The 23,925-nt window shown below is 33.7% G+C and overlaps 1 protein-coding gene across 3 annotated transcripts in view; it reads left to right on the forward strand.

Annotated features, from left to right (window-relative positions):
• LOC147074264 (phospholipid-transporting ATPase ABCA3-like) overlaps positions 1-23,925 on the forward strand; it is a 104,666-nt gene that overhangs the window by 77,139 nt on the left and 3,602 nt on the right. Inside the window, exons 32-33 of one of the 3 annotated variants that reach the window (XR_015070313.1) lie at positions 15,070-15,236; positions 16,407-16,930. The exons of the other annotated variants lie outside the window; for them this stretch is intronic. The gene's annotated coding sequence lies outside the window, so the exon portion shown is untranslated. Of the gene's footprint in view, positions 1-15,069; positions 15,237-16,406; positions 16,931-23,925 lie in introns of those variants that run through there. 3 annotated transcript variants of the gene reach the window in all.

Genomic DNA, 23,925 nt, shown 5'->3' on the forward strand with positions numbered 1-23,925 from the left:
GGGATCCTGACATTTTTATGGTGCTATTTCTTGGTGGAAAGACATCTTATTAAGAAACAACACACTTTGATTTTGTTTAGTTATTTTATTGAAGATGAACTAATGGAGTGAATACTGCTGATGTATGACAAAAACTGGCATTATTGACTTGAAAAATAAAGTATCGGCAGCGGTCACAATCAAACGTGAAGCCTGTCGATTAGCAGACGTGCCATTGCGTGATTCACAATTTTGTATCAACATATTAATGATATTCATAATATTGGGGCAGCTTTATATAATTACAAAATTGCACCATCGTGTAATGGTTAGCACTTAGAGCTTGTTCAGATGACACATGTCTCGCCGCAAGTGTATGTGGACGGGTCTTCGGGCTCTAAGAGTTTTTACGCGCGAGTCAAATTGCGCCATCTGGACAAAGCCCTAGGACTTTATCTATGTAGTACTTATATAATTTTTTAAATATTTTTAGGTAAATATTTTCAATTAACAAAGATTCAGGTTTTTTGAAAAGTAATAAAACCTATTTTATTCTTAATAAAAATGCCAATTACATTAAAACACTAATTGTATAACTATGTAATTGATTATGACTGGTACTTGCACAAATGAGTACAAAACAAAAGTTTCACTCCATACAGCGGGCCGGGTCTGTTCTTAATCCCTTCTGTGCCGCAATTAGTTAATTGGTGTAATTAGGGCGCGTAAATGCGCTTGCTCTAAATATAGTACATATCGACTGTGTTTAGGAAAAAGGGCGTAACCCTCGATTTTTCGAAAAGTGCTTTTATTAGATATTAACAATGTATACAACTAAATACACATTCTGTAAAAGGAAGTAAGCCGCAAATGCCGATTTATTTTCTAAATTCAGGTTTTAATTGAGCTTTCATTAAGTTTTAATTTAAGGAAAAAAGCATTTACCCTCAATTTTAATCATTTTCTGTTATAACTTCTTTAATTATTAGTAGATCGAAAAGATAATACACCAAATCATCAATCATCATGCACCCAATGTCTGTGCCTATTTTTTTTATTAATATTAAACCAAAATTATTCAAAAAACGTTTTTTGCCTCTCCTGTAAAATTTGTTCAACATGTGTGGGTTACGCCCTTTTTCCCAAACACGGCCGATATAATAGAATCGAAATTTGAAATAACTAAACAAAATTAAGAGTAGTTATGATGTTTCTTAATATTTACATCTCATTATTCCAATTATTTTAAATATGCATCATGTGGTTCATTTATTAATAAGAAATAAAAGTCTATTAAATCGTACGCTTATGTAGGCGACAAAGTTGTGGCCTAATGTGATATTCCCTTTAAAAATAGCAAAATAATTTACATTTTCAGAATAAGACTGCTATCAAACGTGATTAAACTCTCGAATAAATATACATACCTACACATGAAAACGACACTAAAAAATGCATATTCTCAATGTATGCTTGAATGTAGTTCAAATAAACTTGGCTATGATATAGTATATTATATAATATCTTCTTCGATCCTTTTCTGTCTATACTAAAAAAATGAGAGTAAATACATTATCATAATAATATGTATTACTTTTCTCTCATAAAGAAACTTAATCTGTAGGATATATTTAATTACATTTAAAACAACGTATGATTAGTATAATAGCAATTGAATACCGTAAGTGCCAGAAATTATGAAAACAGTTTTATATAGGAAATGGATAGCATGTGCCAAGGCCTATGTCCTACAGAAGGGTACAAGTGCCACTGATGCCCGGAAATAATTCTTAAAAATTCCAGAAGATGCGTTGGTTGTACCAATTGTATGGTTGATGTATGAATTGAATGTTTGAGTGTATTTTGAAACTCCTTCTACCTTCTTTTTTTGAAAATGGCACTTACACCCTTTTAAGTTTCCGGTATTCAATTATGCTCTTATGTTATTATTATACAATCTATGGTAATCTTTTTTCTTTTCGCCAGGGTCGGATTTACACTTAAAAAGGGCCCAAAATACAACAAACAATAACATGATATTGCATGTGTTTATAACCACTAAAGATTTGACTGATACAAAATAAATGATTTTTGCATATCCTTTCGTCTGAATGAATGAAAATCTCAGGATTATTTGGAAATTGTAAATATTTCTCATGGCGGTGCCATAGTTTTTGCAATTGATGTACATACTTCTGTAGTATTGTGAACATATTCAATTTATTTTTCAGGCCCTGGGCACCTTTTTAAGAAAATCTAGTCCTGTTTATATATTTATAATTTATTATAATATGTGTAATAAGTGTACCACTATATAATGACATGACATGGTGGAAAACCCTGTGGCGTTAATCACTGCATGTGGTAAACGTGAATTATTCACCTCCCACAGTAAAATTATTGTAATATTATCAAGTGTAACTTTATTTTTGTGCATATCATTGGAAGCATTCCATTTCCTGTGGGTCTATTCTATGCTTATCGACCGCTAAAGTGATAAAGTGAAAAATATTATCAAACTTAGGGTAGGTTTGTATCAAAATATTAGCACTTATTGTAACAATTACACGAAGCCGGTTTTTATTGTTGCAATAAGTGCTATATTTTAACAGCACCTATCTTGCTGCTGTTAAAATATCGCACTTATTGCAACAATAAAAACCGGCTTCGTGTAATTGTTACAATAAGTGCTAATATTTTGATACAAACCTACCCTAAGTTTGATACTATTTATCAATTTAGTGTTCGATAAGTATAGAATAGACCCACTGGAGTGGTTTATTAAAACTTTTTCAACCACTGCAACTAGTCTAGCAAGCTATCAAGAATTACTAAAAATTCATACACATAGACCAAGAACAGCAAATATACAAGATTAATAAAAAGGATTTAGGTGAACACTCCACCTACCAGGGGCACCTAGCGAAAAAATACGAAACTTGCACACAGAAAAGATTTTTGATAATTTCATAGTTTTAACGATTTTTATATTTAATTTAAAAAAAAATATGCAAACTAGAAATCCTTTTTATTTATTTCAAATCTAATTTCGGTATGATCACAATATTGAAGCCCGATTCGATATAATTAGAAAGGATTTCAAGTGACGCACCTTTTTGTTTCTTTAAATTAAATATAAAAAACCTTAAAACTATGAATTTATCAAAAATCTCTTTTGTACGTTAGAGGAAACTTAACCTGGCACTCGCGGGCTATTGTAGTATGACGAATTCACTCTCCGCGGTGACGGTTTTTGTTTAATTTAACTTCTGTGTTTCATAATAAAAATGGTAATAAAAAATGAGTTTTATGGCTCTTTAGGCGCCTAGACATGTTCAGATTATTTTACAACATTAAAAAACCGTAATAAATCAGTCATAATGTCAAAAATATCCGAAGAAATTAATTCTATACAAAGACTCACCATTTAGAAGATTTCCGCCATTTTGTTTTATGTATATGGAGCACTGCAAGGCTTGTATTTTGTTATTCGTCACGCTCGTGCTTGACGCGAGTATAGAAACACTTCACAAATGGTAATAAAATCACACATAATGTTTTTTCCCTGAGTAGGGTCGTAAATATAGCACAATAATTTTAGACTAAACAAACTTTTAGGCAGACACTTAAACAGCTATTAAATATTATTACTGAGTTACATATTTATTTTTACTTTTCACATTTAAAATTGTTTTGAAGAGTGGTAGATTTTATAACACGGACTGAGACATAAAGCCACATTGCAAATACAACACATATATCTAGATAGAGATGTTTTTTTTTTATTAATTTTTGAATTTCCGCACACATGACAGCGTCTTCTGGGCTTTTTATTATTTGCCGTGGGCGGAATGTGTTCCGGCAAATGATCTGTTAAAGTTCTAGGTAACAACCTCAATGGATTTTCACTAGTCGATGGTCTGGGTTGTGGAGTTTTCGTGATTTTCACAGCGTACTTAGCAACTAATTGTTTTATCACGACTAACTGAAATTCTCCTAAAGTTTTTTTACTACCAGTAACAGATTTATACATATAGAATGAATTTAATAAATAGAGGTCAATCATGTGAAATGCTACTTTTTTGTACCATTTCACAGATTTCCTCATGCACGACAAGCTGCTGAGCATCATGTCGGCCTTGTCGACAGTCCCCATATTTTTATTATACTCTAAGATGCACTTTGGCTTCATAATGGGTTCTCCGGTTCTAAAATTAGTTTTACCGGTTGGACCGAAGGAGTCATCGTGCATGGTTGTAAGCATGTGGACATCTCTTCTGTCACACCATTTGAGAGCCAACAGTGGGCTTTTTGACTTTGCCTCTGTCTCCCCCTTTTTCAGCTTTTTGAAGCATGGCATTTCTTTGCGATTCTTACGTACAGTCCCACAAGCATTGGTTTTATTTTCATGGAGGTGTTTGAATAACTGTGGACCGGTGTACCAGTTATCGCACCACAACGAATGCCCTTTGCCCAGATACTCGGTCAGCAGCGTTGTCACAACAGCTCCGGAAATTCCAAAGTTTTGGCTATCCACTATGTCTGTCCCGTCACCACAATAAATAATAAAATCTAAAATATAACCCGTCATAACGTCACACAGCACGAACATTTTGATACCGAAACGATGACGCTTCGATGGAATAAATTGTTTAAAAATAAGTCTCCCTTTAAAAACAATAATGCTCTCATCGATACAGAGATTTTGATGCGGAATCATCGTGTCTTTGAAAATTTTGCGTGTATGCTCTAAAAGTAACCTAATTTTATTTAGTCTATCTGAGATAACACTTGTTGGATCGGAAAAATGGAGCATTTGGAGCAATAACTCATATCGGTCTCTAGGCATTGTCTGACCGAAAATGGGTGCACTTAAAAAACAATCCGTACTCCAGTGTTCTTCTAGTGACAAATGTTTGTTTCGTGTCATGAGCATTGACACCGCAAAAAATGCATATAATTCTGATACAGTTGTATCGATCCAATTATGAGAACGTGATTTTGGTCCAAGTTCTTGAGTATTATATTGATAGTGAAAAAAAATGTTTGTTTGTTGGACTACCTTCAACATTATATCACGGTTTAAAAAATGTTCAAAAAAAAGACACTCAGGCGAAGTCTCAGTCAAATCGCTGTTTGCTATGCCGGATTGAAAATCATCAAACTCATACACGATCGGGACATGGGGTCCGGATGTCCATGTTCTCAAGTGTTCAATTGGCTCTTCTGATATATCTACATCACTGAGGTCAGATGGTTCAAATTCTTCTTCAGACATTTCGTAATCGGAGTCCAATTCCTCACTTAAACCAGCCATATTGAAGTTTGAAAAAAGTTTTCAACCAAACACTCACACGATAACAAAGGTAAAATAGTCCAAAAAAATATAGTCAAAACACCTTATAACAGTTTAATACACATGAATGGAATAGTTAAAAACACATAAACAATAACACAGACAAAATATTTATAATAAAATTCACACAATACAATAGATCGCGTAAAATACGTAATATTTTGTATGGAAAAACGACAAGAGCGATTCCTTGCACAGTCCTCTCACAACAGTGATATTACGCATACTGCGCAAACGCAGTAAAGTGGCGCGATGTTTCAAGCCAAAATTAAATGAGCGTAGATTGACGGCCTGTCGAAGGCATGTCAAACATCGAAGTTTTAGTATTGTAACATAATTTATTTGACAATATTATATATATGTCACCGTTGGTAATGAAATAAGGCAAATTATGGTAGAGATTTCAAAATCATGCGTCATGTATATTCTACATAATCGACCGGCGCATTTTTGCGTACAACATTGGCGACAGAAGCGCTGTAGCCCCGTAGTTTTGCGCAATTTCGCGTACTACTTTCGTGACAGAAGCGGGCGCCGGGTTAATGAACTACGTTTAAATAATACACATGGCCACAAAATAATATGTAATTAGATGGGTTCCGTTAACAAATTAAGTTCAAGTAATCAGTTTATTTTATCTTTAAATTAAAAAAACAAAATATGTTTTTTTATTGTTTTTAGATAGGTATGTATTTATCAATTAAAACAGTTTAAAATGTGTATTCTCAAAATGTCTCAAATGTGCAAGCTTCATTTTTTTCCGCTAGGTGCCTCTCGTAGGTGGAGTATTTGCCTTAAAGAACTGAAGTATGTCATTAAGAACATCTCCATTTGAGATTAATAACAAATTGTGCTCATTGCAAAGGGCAGAAATATCTTACAGTACGTTCACACGGACGTCCATCTTTGATGGATCGTAATTAATCACTATACGTCAACAGCGAATATAATGTTCACACAGTGTTTCGTACCTAATACGTAATATAGTGTGAACTCGTTCATACATCTCTATATGTTTTCAACAACGGATCCGTCTTTTTATCTGCATTCGTAATGTGTTGACAAAACCGTATGTCGCGTTCAGACAGATACGTCATTTTTCACGATTCGCTATAAATCACGATCCTGAAAAAAAGACGTTACGTCACCATGTGAACGGGCTGTTGGTCGCTCCCACACGTTTTGATGTGCATTTGTATTTTTTTTGAGTGTTTATTAACTGCAAATTTTTCACTGTTATTCACCCCAGTCTAGACGCGACCTTAAGTAGGTATTGTCAAAATAATACACATCTTTATGTGTATCTCCCATTCGCATCTGTGGCATGTGTATAATTTTTATTAAAATTCAATATTGATAAACCAGATTTCTTGAATTATACGTGGGGTGGCAAAATACACAGCTGCCATTCGCCGTACATGTAGTTACATTGAAAAATAGTTTGACCACCTCTATTACACATTGCCTTCATTGATTGAATTACTATTTCATTAGTTTCAACTACTATTATTAATTCTTCTATTATCTCTTTTCGAGTGCTTTAGAAATAATAAATTACATATAATAATTAACCATTAACTATATACTATTATATTATCATAGTTAGTACACAATATGTATAACATTATCGATAAATCATATTTTAACATTTGAAGCTTTAAATTTAAGGCTTCAATTATTGTTATCCAAATTTAGCTATTAGTATACCTAATAATATATATTTTTTCACCTTATTAATCAATTAATTAATAAAATATACCAATATTTATGGGCTTGAAATCAAATTAGATTTTTAACCTTTCTAACGCGGCAACTGACTTTAGTCAGCCTATACGCGCGAGTCATCCGCGCGTCAGCTGACTAAAGTCATTTCGATTTTCGTTTGCCTAGTACTGCTTTCCGCCAGGCGCGAATAATTCGAATATTGATTTAATTTATTCAAAAATCATCCTTCTCTTGACATCTGTCAATGGATAGCCTAAACTTTTGTTCTATCTAATTTAAATAAATATTTTTCGGGAGCGTGTCTTGAATAAAAATATATCAGTCATCGGGCCAATTCAAATTTGCCGCGTATATAGTGTCTTATCGCTTCTTAGTGCATGTGCGCCGAAGACATTTGACTGACGTGTTTGTAACGATACGAGTTTGCGATATAATAAGTTATATTGTTTTTTAGTGATTGAAAAACTATTTGGTGCGTAAACTGTTAAATAGAATATTCGAAAGTTACATTGATCAAAGTGAATTTACAAAATATTTTTACAAAAGGAATGCTTTTGGAGATTGCATTCATTCGCCTATCTGCCAGTATATTATCCGCGAGTTTATAGTTTCGGAAAATAATTTGAACCAGGTGTCATTTAAATATACCTAGAAGTCCGCGATTTAATATGTCTCTTTGTTTATCATTGATTAACATTTTTAAATACTATTTTCTGGTTATAGTATTAGGTGAAACAGACAAAAATTATTTATTTACCCTAGTTATCAGCCATTTATAAAGAAAAGACACGAACACTCAGACGCCCGTTCCCGCATAAATGCGGAAATTGTCGTATTACGCAAACACCAGGTCCCGCGCTACTGAATTTTTATACACTGCGCGGCAAATCATCGTCTGCTGGTGTGAGACAGACACTTGAGAATTATTTTTTTCGTAATACTATTCAAAAGGGTTTGATTCATGACTACTATTTTTTTTATGTAGAATTCTTCTTATATTTATAGTCGAAAATAACTCGAGTTACTTACTATCACGTCATTATAATAAAATAAGAGATTACCTATTCTAGTACCAGTTTATTGAAGTAATATAATAAAAAAAAAACAAATGAACTTGAAAATAAAATTGTGGTGACTATAAAGCATTTAGAAGTGCAAAAAGTGTTTGAAATTTAATATTTTTCGAATTGTAATAGGTATTCGAAAAATAAACCATTTTGTTATATAAACTATGTGTCATTCGATTCCATTCAATTCGGGGTCAATGGTAGGTACAAACCAGGCACTGGTGGTAAGTACATCACTCTCAAATAGCCAGTAGTTCTCAAGGATGATTTATTTATACTCGGCCTGCAGTGCTGCAATGTGTATGCGAGTTCAAACAAAAGTTACACAGTTTGAGATGTCCTGGATGCTATAAAAATGAGTTATTTATGACTGATATTTTTTCAACACACTCAACAAAAATGCTCATAAAAGTCATAAACCATATTATTATTCATTATGTGTATGGCATATTTGTCGAAATGGTAGCCGGTAGACTATAAGAATACTGAACTGTTCTTACACTTGTTAATCTGTCATCGACGCATTAGTCCAGCACCATTTCGTAAGTGTCATGGCGCCGCTCGAGTAAGCTGGCATTTTTTCAATGAAGAAGTCTTGTTCGTGATTTCTTATCAGATTTAGGCGACGAATGTTTATTTTTAGAGTCACATAAAATATTAGGTTCTGTCATAATCATTTTTGAACTTGACTCCGATTTTTTACTACTCTATTTGTGTATGTTTGACTGACATTTATTACGATTTATTGATGCTTGAAATCACAACGCGCACTGTTGTACTAAGTCGGGATTCGTAACGCTTAGAAAGGGTTAAATAGTAAGTACTATTAGTATATGGATAGTAAATTAACACAACTATTACAATTAATAATTTATTACTTACTATTAATACAATAATAATTTTTGTAGTAATCGTCAAATTAAATCAATATCTGAATGTTTTTAAGAAAGCCAAAAAAGACATCTCGTAATTTTTTATAAATAACAAATGAAAAATATTGTAAACATAATTTAATCTGCAGTCAATTCAACATGTTTAGTCGTTTTGACAAACCACAAAGCGGTTGCTTTGTTTGTCTCAATACACTCGAATACATGTTTACCAATTAATTAATCTGATTAAACATTAATGCTATTCTAGTAATAGTGTTGACTGTTAGCACGAAATTTAGCTACATAATATTACATTAAGAATATAAAATAAGCATGCACTTAAAGTAGATGCTAAATTTTGTGTTAACAGTTGACATAACAATACTATATGTTATTTTTTATAATATTTAATCTCACTACACTCGAATATATAATATAAATGAGTGGTCACCTTACGTTTTCATATCTATTATGAGAATTAATGTTTTTTTTTTAACGGACAATTGAATAAAATAGGAAAAGTGAATCTAATATTTTAAACATGTTATTTTTTTCCATTCTTACCTAAGTTAGCCTTTTAATTGGGAAAATGATTATTTGTTTTCCAAATTATATATAACTGATTTTTTTTCTTATAAAATCCAATTACAATGTGGTGTTTCAGCACCTCAGTATATATTCTAATAGATTGTTCGTTTTTTTTACATTTTCTCTTACTTACATTTTATTTTTTATACTTAATTAAGGAACATAAGTATATAAGTATGTATTATTTTTAGTTGGGAAGTTAATATTTAATAGTAGTAAGGAAAGGGAATCAGAAAGAAAGCCATTATCTATAAGCACTGTTTAAGTCCAGTTTGCACTATACTCGGTGGAGTAAACATATTTGTTTGTGTTTTAATGAAAAATCAAAATTGGTAAAATGTCGAAAGGCCAAAACTGACAAAGGATACATCAGATATTGTGTACTGTTTTTTTTCAAGACGACCTGAATACCAGCAAGGCCACCGAAGCAATAAGCATAGATGGAAGTGTCAACAGTCAACAGCATTTGCAATTTAAAGGGTGCCTCTAAATCAGGACAACCCTAAAAATTCGAGAATGTCATGCTGAAATCGCTTAAGGAATAATCACAGAAATTCATAATCTCTGTGGCCCACAGTGTAGAAAATTTTCGAAAGGATCAATAGAATCAGTTGAATTAACTGGAATGGGATAATTTCTCATCGCGACGATGCACGCATTTTTTTGCAGTGAGACTCCAAAAATTACCAATGAAATATATCAGGAGTCGGACTAGAAGGTTCTATCACACCCTCCATGTTCCCAGAATATAGCTCCTTCGGATTATTATCTATTCAGGTCTATGGAACACACATTAAGAGATGAACGATTTAATAATCTGGACAATGTAAAAGAAAACTTAATTGGGTATTTTAATTCAAAACTGGCAATATTTGTAAAAAGGGAATCAAAAACTTGCAAGATAGGTGGAAAACAGTAATAAGATTTTTTTAAATACAATGAGTTAAGTACTTAGTGGATTTTTTTCTGGTTCCCATTATATTATATCAGGATTGGCGTCATTTTTTTTCGATTTCCTATTCAAAATATTTTTTTCTTTATTAGGTACAAAAATATCATTTTGGTAAGTACTTACATGTAATAAAAATATATATTATTCCTTGAATGCCAATTCATCTTTATTCTATATTACCAATATAAAGGTGCATTCAAACTTGTAATTGGCAAGTAACTGTATTCACATAATATTAAAAGCTGTGTTTTTCTCTTATCGGGTATACATTTCTAATGTTAGCTTCAATATTATAAATAATAATACAGTCGAGCTCGGTTATTACGATCACGATCACGGATATAGCGAGATCTCGGATGTAACGAGGAAACATTTGTTGACATTTTAGTTTATGATTTTCTCCATACATTTATTCACTTTTATAAGGAGCTCCTTATCGTATATACCGAGCTAAAATATCATAAAACTTAATTGTGTGGATCGTTTAAAAAATACATATTCTCGGAATTTTTTTATCAGTCCTCGTAAGTATCCTTCATAAAGCTTCTCAGGGGATAGTGCTTCCATTATCTCATTGCTTCGTTGGATTTTATTTAATTAACAGATTGATGCAAAATTATTTAAACAAAATATACCTCGTGATAAAGAAGGTAAGTGTACAAGATATCTGTGCGTATTTCCAGAAAAAAAAAGCATTTTGTAATGTAAACTCAAAACTCCGGTTAGAAGTCGAGTCTGAAATTCTATAACAGCATGTTTGGCTAATAATTGTAGCATTTACTGAATACTAATATTGAATGTCTGATATTTCATTAAATATAGTTAAATGTCTTTGGTGTGGTGGATTTTAGTATTGAACCACCGCCGTTAGCCACTCTTTTGAAATTACTCGATATATACCAACATTTTAGGATTCTGTACAAAATGCTGCACACTTAGCTAAGCAATGTTGTGAAGGACTTTCGTTAGTATGGTGAAAATTGTTACCTACTGACTGTGTTTAAAATCATTTTACATTACATAACGTTTTACACAAGTGGACTTCTTCGTATAAGTTCTTTTTATAAATTCATAAGAATGCAGCAAGCAAAAAGTAAACAAAGGAATGCTAAAAAATATATGTTTATTTTCCGTAAACCATTAAATGAGGACTGCCAGTTTTTTGTACTCGGATGATATTCGAAGAATTACCTGTTTGTTGCCTACCTATTATATTGGGATGAATTTTGTACCAAAAATTGTACTATCGTTAGTGACTTATTATGAATATGATGACATGTATTTAACTTTAATCCTAAGATTAAAAATAATAAATTAAAAATTACCCAATCAAAAATAAAAATTGTATTTTTAACAAATTAAAAATTACCATAATAAAAATTGTAGTTTTTTATTTTCATGTCTGGGGAACATACGGGTGTAATTAATGATGTTGCCTTTGCCCTCCCACTTTCTCCCCATTAAATGACGCAGTGGCCAGGATTAAACAAATACAAGTGACACATAATTTAAAAAAATGTGTCAGGAGCAATTTATATTACCGCATATAGGTAAATCGTTTTACAGTGGCACCATGGGTACGGCAAATGCGGCTTGCAGTTGTAGTGGTATTGTTTGCTAGCATTGAAACAGGCATTGTCGCAAGCAATTCGATACATGCGCGAATCGCCTAGTGTGCCACTGTAGAATGATTTACCTATACCAGTGGTGAAGGGTAAAGGTAGGCTATTAATATCCAACGTAAATAGTACACACTAAACTTTGTCAGTCATACATATTTGTTTTCATTGAACTAAGACTACAATTTACTGATGGTGTTGGTTTGCTTTTAAAATGCTAATTGATAATGATAATGGTTGGATTAGGGAGGGCTTAATGAATTTAAAAAAAAAACTAACCAACACCACCTAATATGTATTCTTAATTAATCAAAAACAAATAAGTATGACTGAAAAAGTACACTGTTTTGTCGGATCGCCCATAACATACCAAAACTATTTTGGTTTGGTTAGCAGGGTTTAATTGATTTTTAAAAACTAACTAACACCACTTGTAAATTGTAGTCTTGGCTCAATAAAAACAAATACATATGAATGACAGTTTTATGTGCACAATTTATGTCAGATCTTAACAGCTTACCTCCACCCTTCACCATTGCTGCATACATGTCCTATTTATGCGTGAAACTTGTATGTTGATACATTTGTATGAAAAAATTCGTTTATTTCCAAGATAGAAGTATATCCTATGAACATGGTGCATAAAATCTTATTATTTTCATTGCAACTGTAATTCAAATTTATTTATTTATTTACATATAGTGAACATTAAAAAAATTAAAAAAATGGTACCTGATCACTGCCAGAGCCGAGTTAACTCGTCAAGGCATTTATGTCACGTCAGGCCATGGACGAGTTAACTCGTGCATTCTTGTAAACGTCATAACTTCTGAATAAACTGTATTTTCTAAACAATATTTATCATTTTAGTGTGAAAATATTCATGATAAACTCAAGAAACATTTTGATTTGGTAAGTTTTCACAAATTTTTATCATTCCTTTCCTATTTCATATTTTTTAGGGAATATACTTTATTCTAAAAATAGCTGGCCTACAAGTGTCCACCTAGTAAAAATTGGCTGGCAGTGAAAAGGTATTAAAGTATTAAAAAACAAATATAGGAAATAGTAAAAAGATTAATACAAAAATTATGAAGTAAATGGAAGTATGCCAAATGAGCTAAGCAGTCCCAATTTTAAGACTTTATAAAACAACGTCCACCTAAGCTCATCCTCATGTAGCTGGAATATATCAATATCTGAAGCGATTTGCTTAAACACAGTTATTGCCCGCCCAATTGGCATTGGAATTGGCTGGTTTTCTGTACCTCGGGAGAACAGACAACTAATATTGCCGATTTCTAAGAAGATATTTATCAGAGACACAACACTACCAAGAATAACAGAGATCGCATTTTCACCTGACTTATCTTCTGACTTTTAGACTACAAAGTTGAATAAAGTCACTGATAGTATTCATACAGCCCCAAGTAAAAGAGTAGCGCATTTTTACAAATGGTAATCATAGGCTGTTAAATGTCAGACTGTCAAACATAATGCCAAGATCCCTTACAGATAGATGATATTCGTGAGAAAACTCTGCCATGTATTGAATATTGGAAAAACAATACCTGTGAGGATCTGTAAACGACAAAAGATTACATTAAATTTATCAATATTGAAGTCCAGTTTGTTACGCTTGCCCCGATCTAATATATTATCTATATCAAGGTAGAGCTGAACACAATCATCGAGAGTGACAATTTCAAGGGCGAAAAACAAAAATATGGCATTTTTAATAATACCTCGAATGGGTACTAAAAACATTAAGAAATATCAATAATGGATCAGTTGAGAATGAAACTTCAATATTTACATGTTTTAAGTATGTAGAATTTATGATCGCCTATTTAACTTGTATTTTTGTTCATTCTTCAGCACCTCAATTAATTCATATATAGAGAAAGAAGCAATAATACTATTATGAAGCAGTGTCACTGTTGCCAATGAAATATAAATGATTATCTGATTATAATGTTGCACATTGTACATTTCGTGCAATAAGTTACATTTGGTCACCGACACCTGTCACATTAAGAATACTCTATCTGGTTCAAATAATAATTTCACACAATAAAAACCCGCTTTGCGTATGTAAAAAATCTCAGTCATCTGTTTGAATCAAAAGTATTAACATATTACCACATTTAAAATGGGAAAAATTTCAAGCATAGTAATATTCACAGCATGCATTTTTACGGTACAGTAGAACCCTCATTAATTCAAACACTAAAAAATTTTGTTGCAGATGAGATAATTGCATTCAAAATATATTATTGACATTCTCGCAAGTTCATGGATAATAATTTCTTATTTTGTATTAGTAAAGTTGAATCAAGGGGTCTAAAGGACAAATACACAGTTGAATTATCTAGAATTTCATTTTCATTATCCATTTTGGTATGGCTTTAGACTTCTGTCGTGTCCGTGAGAGATGCGCATAGATTTTTCCCAATCATGCCTTGGCCACTATGATGGCCATGTCATTGGCTTCAAACATATGATGATACTTCCAACTGCGAATGTGGCGCTGGGGAATCCACAGAACATGTGATAGTTTACCCACTTGTTGTAATTAGCTACCCCATTCATGGCTTTAGTGAACAATATATATGTGAAAACAATATACCCACTCGATATTAGATTCCAAAGTGTCAGTGTTAATGATACCCCATTTCTGCGAGATGGTCGGTGACCGAGCCAGACAAGCCGATATGACAAGGAGCGGTGGAAACAGTTTTGGTGCTAGTATTGTACTAATTAGCTACACCTAATTCTGCACACAGGGCGAACAGTGACTTGCACACATTTGTTTGACTCCTAAAAATGTTATTAATGCAGTTTGTTTGGTCATCATTTCGCTTCACATGGATGTGCGTGTTTATAAAAATTTATATTTAATTTATTCTAGTTCACAAATGTCGAAACTGCATCACTGAATATGAAAAATTTGTATTCACCGGATGGATTCTCAAATGGTATCGATAACTTTTATAAAAATGTCGAAGATTATATGCCATCAGTCAACTCGTTCAGCTGGAAAGTCTTGAGTGATATTATTAACTCAGCAAATAACATGTAAGTCATGATAAACAACATACTATGTTCATTGGTAGTAAATTACAATCAAGCCAACTCCAGACGACGTATCCATTGCTAAAACATAATATCTGAGATGACATGATTACCTATATAATGAAATTACGAATAGCTCTATTAATTAATTTCATCGTGATTAGGTATGTTGCAGGTAGCTTAATTAGTAAATCACATGGGTCAGAATCTGACGGATGCGGGTACAAAAACCGCTCAGAACAAATATTTTGTTTTAATAGTATGTTTCTGAATTGTCCAAATCATTTATATCCGAGAAGATTGAATTCGATAAAGATGATTGGGTAACTCCGTTATACTGAAAAACAAACTTTTATGAAAATTTTCTGTGGTGGTATAAAATTAACAAAAAAAAATATATTTATCGGTAGGTATAAGTATTATTAATTTAAATTCATAAATTTCATATCAGCGACTAAGTGATATTCACAAGTTGTTTTTTCAATCGATTTGCCCATATATGGTACGAGGACAAGCAAATGTTTAACTAGCGATCCTTGTAAAAATTGTTATAATTCTGTCGCCCTTTGGAGACCCGCCCGTATGTTTTGCATTTGATTGGAAATAATGATTAACTTTTATGCCTATTAATTTTTACAAAGAAAATAATAGCATACTTATTATCATCAGGGTCCTTATAACCCAGTGCGGGTCTTAGCCTCTTCCGGGAACTTCTGCTCTTTCCAGTATGGGTATATATTATAGTATATTTTATGCCACCACCTTTCTTTCGAATACATTGAGCTTATGCGCAGTGAGAGTAAAAGACTCCATCCCGTAGGTCAGTATTAATCGTATAAACGTCTTGTAAATCAGGATTTTTGTACGACAGGAGAGGATACTAGACTTTAGCATAATCATAATACATAAGAGGAATATAATGTCTAGTTTTGTAATTATACAGAGTTGTCGATACCTTTGTGATCAATTGAAAAAATATTTAACTGAACAATCAATTATTACAGGGAATTTATTGGTATTTTCAGTTCAAGCCAATGATTCTGTGGGATCTAACTAATCCACTTGAATTACGCAGTCATATCATACTTTCCAATAAATTTAGCCTTTATTTAAATCTTCACCATCATTTTAACCAATATTCTTATGATTATGAAAGTTTATTTTTTGTGACAGTGACCAACCGTTGGAATCGTTAGTGACAAACATCTTGTCGAATTACTCCCTGTTTCCGAAGAACACTCGAAAGTGCATCGCCAACGAGGAATTCGCACTGTACGCGTTGCTAAAGTCTGTCGAGTGGCGGATGAGCAAATGCAAAAACAACGCCAGCGGATCCAACGAATTGGACATGGAAGTGTTCGACAACTTCCAAAAGCCTTTTTCCGATTTCAAAGGCTGCGTCGGAGTGAAGGCGGCAGATCAAGACACGTTAATCAACTGCATAAAAGATTTCACTTCCGTAGAACTGCCGTACCTGAAGGAGTTACTTACCAATTCTGTTAACAGTGTAAAAAACCTCGATTGGAGTTGTTATTTATTAGAACTGTTCGAATCTAGAAATGAACTGTCAGGACTTGGCAAAACTCTAAGTAAATGCTTGGAATAGAGTTAATTTTTTTAATGTAAAATTGGCCTTTGATAGACCAACAAAAAATTGTAAAAAGATACCTAAATAAAAGAAGACATCAATAGTAAACTAATTTGTTATGCTACCTTTTTTTCCCACATTCAAAAAATGACATCACATGCATATCCAATGACATCATACATCTTATTGTTATTCTCCCAGTGACATCAAATAGTTTTTATTTTTAAGAAACAAAGATTGTTTCATTAGAATTTTCACCAGAGTCAAATAATAGTATTTACTAGGTATAATGGTAGGTTACATGTAAATTGTACGTATTACATTTCACTGTAGCACAGTTCACCATGAGCTTTCTTATTGGAAAGAGATGACCGTATACCATACTGTTACGTATATATGAAAAATTACGCGTTGTTCGTGGAACATTTTCATAGCCGATTTTGGCAAAATTCATAAATTCAAGAATGAAAACCTAAACCCAACCTAACCTAACAAATAATCCAGTCACCTCAATACTACAACTAGATAACTCTGATATGGTCATTGTTGGGAAAATGAAATTTAAACTTTACTTAATTAACATAAATATCTAGGCTATAATTGTTACTTAATATAAAAATGGAAAATTTTGCTTGTTTAATTGGGAACAATTAAATAATGTTCAATCGTATGAAAAAATATTGTAGATATATTATTTTATTTATTTAATCCATCTATGGTTTTAAAGTTTATAATATTTTCAAACACAAAATTAATACAGTTACCATTAACTTCTGACTTTTCTAGTTTTATCATTTCGTAGATAAGGAAATGTAGAATCATATTCAATTTTCTTTCGACCATGTCCGATCCTCATAGGATCATTTATGGGCCTCCACAGAGTAGAGGTTTGTATTGACAGATTTTGTTTTTTTTACGAGAAATGGATGTCAGCCACTTGCTCAACCTATTGGGTCCATACCCTGACACCCACAAATTGAAAAACAATATGTATACTTGCCAGACCCAGGATTCGAACCTGGGACCCACGGCGTTATAGTCCAACGCTTAAGCCGCGCGGCCACCGTGGCTATCTCAAAAACAGTGAAAATCAAGTTATCTAGTTGTAGTATTGAGATGATGAATTATAGCCACATCAGCGCATCTATTATAATATACACAAGACTGCTATCAGCAGATATCGAGGATAGTTTTTCATATATTTGTATCAAAGTATTAGCACTTATTGTAGCAATTATAATACTTCAATACAAACATATGAAAAACTACCTTCGATAGCTGCCAATAGCAGTCTTGTATATAGAATAAATGCGCTGGTTTATTTCACAATACATTATATATGGTACCCAAGAGGTAGAAAATTTACAAAAGGTACGCTTATAGGCCGCTGTGTAATTTGTATGTGGCAACGCTGACACTTCTTATTTTCTTCCACACTGTCACGTCCCAACATTGGGGCATAGGGCAAGCACAAGTTGGCGCCACTTCCCTCGGTCCATTACCAACTCTTGCGCCTCCCGCAATGTCAGACCTGCAGCACGTAGGTCGCACCACTACAGGGTGAGGGAGGGCCGGCCACGGCGACGGAACCCTTGAGGCTGTGCCACAAGGGTACGAAGTGCCGCACTCTTTGACGGCGTCCGGAATACGTGTCCCAGCCACGTAAAGCGTCTCTTCGTGATAACTTCAATCACCGAAGGCTGTTGTGTCTGCTCACAAGCTCGGGTGTTTGTAACGCGGTCGTACTAATGTACCACTAAGATTCGGCGGAGACATCGATTCTCAAAGCTCAAAAGCCGAGACTCTTGAAGCTTAGTAAGATGCCATGTCTCACAGCCATAAAGGAGTACAGGTAGCACGCACGCGTTAAACAAACGACATTTGGTCCTCACAGAATACAGCCTTGACCTCCATGCGACTCCAAGTTGGTTGAACGCAGAGCCCGTCACACCCATGCGGATTCCAAGCTCACTAGAAATACCACCATCATCGGCAACCGTGGCACCCAAGTATTTAAACCTGGACACCAGCTCGATGGGCAGACCGGAAACCCGCAGAGGAGTGTTGGCGTCGATGCATGCAACACTGCACATGGATTTGGTCTTAGCCGCATTCAGATAAAAACCCACACGTTTCGAGTTCGCGGCGAGCCTATTCACGGTTACCTCTAACCGTTTGATCGTCGAGTCAAACACGACTGCGTCATCTGCATACTCCAAGTCGCACAGTCTTTCTTTGCATAGATCGGTTGTGTCATCATGATGTAGGCGTATCCCACTGTCGGGGCAAACCGTCTTACACATTATGAAATCCATCATGATGATAAAAAGAAAGGGCGCAACTACACATCCTTGCTTGACTCCTGACATGATTTCAAAGAGGTCAGAGGATGTTACGGCTGCTCTCACGCGACACTCTGTATTGGTGTAGAGAGCACTTATCACGGCGACCAGTTTCAGTGGGACACCATAGCCTAGCAGAATTTGCCACAGAGATTCACGATGAGGACTGTCAAATACCTTTTCATAGTCCACGAAGCAGCAGGCGACAGGTATATTCATCTCTTGGTACTGTTGCAGGAGGCATCGGAGAGTTGAAATATGCTCCGAGCAGGACTTCCCCGGGACAAATCCACTCTGCTGCGCACGCAAAACCTCTAGCATGGGACTTCTAATCCTGTACAAGAGAATCTGTGCCAACGCCTTCCCGGGAACGCTGAGGAGAGTGATTCCTCTGTAATTATTACAGTCTTGTGGTTTACCCTTTTTGTGCAAAGTAACAACGGTACCATCCTTCCAGGCTTTGGGGCACGCTGACACAGAGGAATGAAATCAACTTGTCGAGGCCTTCATCTAACAATGGATTAATCCAGGCTGATGGTGATGATGATCATAGTACTGCCCTGCCAAGTAAAAAGTCAGTGTTTTTGGTTTTAGTGAAATTGTAAGAGAACCCAAGTCTTAAACTACCTTTTCTCTTTTATTATGTCAAAACAGTCCAGTAATTTTATATAATATAAGAGACAAGGTAGTTTAAAACTCGGGTTCCCCTGCAACAATTTCACTACAACCAAAAACAGTCTTTTTACTTTGCAGGGCAGAGTTGTTATATTATAGTTTTTATCAGTCCATACAACACAGAGATGCAAAGGCATCTTTTTTTTTATTATTTAATCTTATTTGTATGAAACTTCACATAAGAAGACAACTATATTAAATTCACTCCAACAAATAATTCCATAAATTATTATTTATTCATTTATTTCCAAGGTAAACCTTGAAACTTGTATTTGTTACGAATGGATGTTATTGTTTTATGAATGACCTTACTGTGTGCGTTGACCATTTAAAATGGGAAACATGTTTGACTTGTACTGAAACTAAAGCATATAAATAAAAAATATAGCTTATAGCTGCTGGTGAAAGGTCTGACCATCAATTTTTTATGGTACAATAGATAAGCAGTGAAATACACCAAACCATTACTATTCAGAATATTTAAATAATGTCTGAAACATGAACTGTGCCAGCTATTTTACAAATGTCTCTTGGTCTACAAAATTACCCAAAGTCTTGTATCCCGATTCCTAAAATTCAGTTGTACAAGACGTTAATCTGACCAATAATGAGTGGGTACCAACGGCTCACCAAGCCCGATGAGCATGCGCTAGACGGAGTACGCGAGGTATATTCGAGAGGAAAGTGCTACATAGGATATATGGACCTATACTAGACGGCAGTGGCAAAGGGTGAAGGTAGGCTGTTAAGATCCGCCATAAATAGTGCATATTAAACTTTGTCAGTCACACGTATTTGTTTTCATTGAAATAAGACTACAATTTACGGTGTTGGTTAGTTTTTAAAATTCAATTAAACCCTGAGAAAACAAGCCTTAATAAACAATAGTCAAAAATACTCGTCTATCTAGAAAATATCTAAAATTATGCAATTAGTCATACATAACTTTGGGTATTTTATAGATAGAATAGTATTTTTTTATCTATGATAGTTTAGTTTAGGCAGGGCTTAATGAATTTAAAAAAATGAACCAACAATATGTGTAATATGTATTCTTAATCCAATGAAAACCAATAAATATGAATAGAAGTAGAAAATAGAAGTGTGCACAATTTTGTCATATCGCCCAAAGTATACCAAAACTATTACGGTTTGTATTTTAGGTTTAGGCAGGCTTTAATTGATTTTTCAAAACTAACCAATACGATCTGTAAATAATTGTAGTATTAGTTCAACAAAAACGTGTATGACTAACAAAGTTTAATGTGCACTATTTATGGCGAATCTTAACAGCCTACCTCCATCCTTCACTACTGTCGTCTAGTATAGGTCCATATATCCTATGTAGCACCTTCCTCTTGAATATATCGAGCGCATGCTCATCGGACTTGGTGAGCCGTTGGTACTGTATACTAACTCAATTTGTGATTTTTGTCATAAAGCTACCTTTTTCCTTATGGGGGTAGTATAACAGGCCATGGGGCCCAATTACAATGGTGTAGTGAAACAATAGCGTAATTAGTAAAAGAAGAAAAACAATCACAAACATCCAGGTTTTGAGAAAATCACAAATATATTGTGACCTTGCCTTATGCACTGGACTACGAGGTCCGCCCTCAATGATGTGGGTTAGAATCCCACTTGATTCAACTTTTTTCCGGGTATTTGTCTAATAAGTATGTTTCGGAGGTATTTTTAATATTTTGAATAAAGAGATACATACTTTCATTGTACCTATTAAATAAAAAATGTTGATGAATTAATTTTAATTCAATTCACTTCTTACCTACAATTCAATAAAAATGTTATATGAGTACTTATAACTAGGGAATCCAATCCCGGGATCCTGGACAATTTCCGATACCTATGAATCCCGGGATTGGTAAACATAATACCGAAGCCTTTCGGATTCACAATCAATAATTAGTATGTGTATAAAATTATGTTAGTGAAGTGTATGTACCTGCACATGTCACACTGGGAATCGCCGGTTACTCACGGATAATAAATAACCATTTTTTGTTGTCATACACAATCGTAAGAACATCAGAAAATTAATAAATTCGTTCATTTAACCAGCTAGACGCCACTGATGATCTGGCACGCGAACGGCGTCTAACTGCCAGTGCCACGGACGTGCAGGCAGGCAGTTGTTTCTACGCCGAATTTTATGAATGTTATCTCAATTAAAATAAATAAAAAAAAAAAATGTTTTACTTTTACATTAATATCTATATTACAACATTATTTACTCCATTAAATCCATGCATTTCCAAGATTGAAGGTACACAATATTAACATTAAATGTCTTTAATAGTATAAATGCTAATACTAGACATTTTTGACCGATTTTATCAATGCTTGTATATTTTATCAATATTTGTATAAATAAAAAATTAACTATCGAAAAAAAGCCAATCCCAGGATCCCGGATTGTCAAATTGTAATGCCGAAATCCCGTGATCAAAATTTTGGCTCGGGATTGGATTCCCTACTTATAAGAGATGCAGCACAGGAAGAAAAAGACATGGTTTTAATCTGTATGACATTTTGGTTAGTAGGTACATGAATACTTCACTTTATGGCTGAGGTATGTTCCTGGGAAGTTGGCTGTAAGATGAAGTGCTGTATAACAAATCATCTATTTCCTTTCATTTACATCCATACAATTTCCATGGGATCAGTTATTGAGAGACTTGGTACTAAATCATTATGTATATATAATATTTTTATCAATATGTTCTAATATGATATAAATGTAATAGTCTTCAGTTAGGTATGTACTACTAATTAAAACTTTTATTGAGTGGAAGAATATTCACAAATTATAAAAACACAGAACTATTTTTAATTATTCATGTCTAATCAAAAGGAACAAGTGAAAAAGTGACTCATTTGTTTCAAAACAAATGAAAATGCTAGGTATAAAGTGAAAAAATGACTCTTTGTTTTTTTAAAACAAATGAAAAAACAGTAAACTGCATTACCGCTCGAGCTTTCATTTATTACTTTCGTCAATTGATGTCACTACAAACATTATTTAGGTACCTATATAATATATTAATGATGTTACTAGCAGAGCCAGCTGGCGGTCGCCCGTCTGTCTCGCTAGGTCTTGCTGACGGCTTGGCGGTGTTGGATATTAATATAATTGTGAAATATGCACACCGCGCCATAGTTTTCCCTTCGGGATGGATTTTCATTCACCTCAGACAGTTTGACATTTCGCTAATTTGTCAGTTTTACGATTTGCAAGTCGTCACTGCCAATATAAATTTGGGGTCATATGTGTAGTTTATTCTGGAGTCTGGCCTTCACAATATCATCTGACACCACTTCAGACTAATAGGCCTTTCAGAACAGCAGGCAATCGCCGATTGCTACCACTGACATTTTAATAGAATATACCTAATATGTTTATATATTGCACTTTTTCATTCATACTTATTTGTTTTCGTTGAACCAAGAAAACATATTACACATGTTGGTTAGTTTTTTATAATTCATTAAACCCTGCCTCAAGTAAACAATATTATTCTATCTATTAAATATCCAAAATGATGTATGATTTAATGGCATAATTTTAAATATTTTACAGACATATGCCTATTATGGCTTGGTTATAACCCAGGGTTTACTTGAATTTTAAAAACTAACTAACACCATCTGTAAATTGTAGTCTTAGTTCAATGTAAACAAATATGAATAACTAACAAAATTTAGTCTGTACTATCTATGGTGGATCCACGCTACCTCCACCCATCGCCACTGCAGGATTTTCTTATTTTTCATACATTTAGATTATTGTGTTATAATACGTTTTATTTATTCAATGGGGGAAGATCCCATTAGATTGAAAAAATGTAAAAACTCTTTCTCATAATAAGTCTTTTAAGATACTCGTGATGCTATAAATCAAAATGATAAGTAGTTAACATATAGAATAAAATTGGTAGTATTTGGTAAGGCTACACAGTACCTATTAAACTTTACCATTACATAGATTGAAATTTGAGCTTAATATTTCACGAATAATGTGACAACTGCTCTACAAAGATAATTATTATCTGATTTGAAACATTTTCCG

The sequence above is a fragment of the Rhyacophila brunnea genome, unplaced genomic scaffold (assembly GCF_057557595.1).
Source record: "Rhyacophila brunnea isolate RB1 unplaced genomic scaffold, BYU_Rbru_1.0 scaffold_16, whole genome shotgun sequence".
Taxonomy (NCBI): Eukaryota; Metazoa; Arthropoda; class Insecta; order Trichoptera; family Rhyacophilidae; genus Rhyacophila; species Rhyacophila brunnea.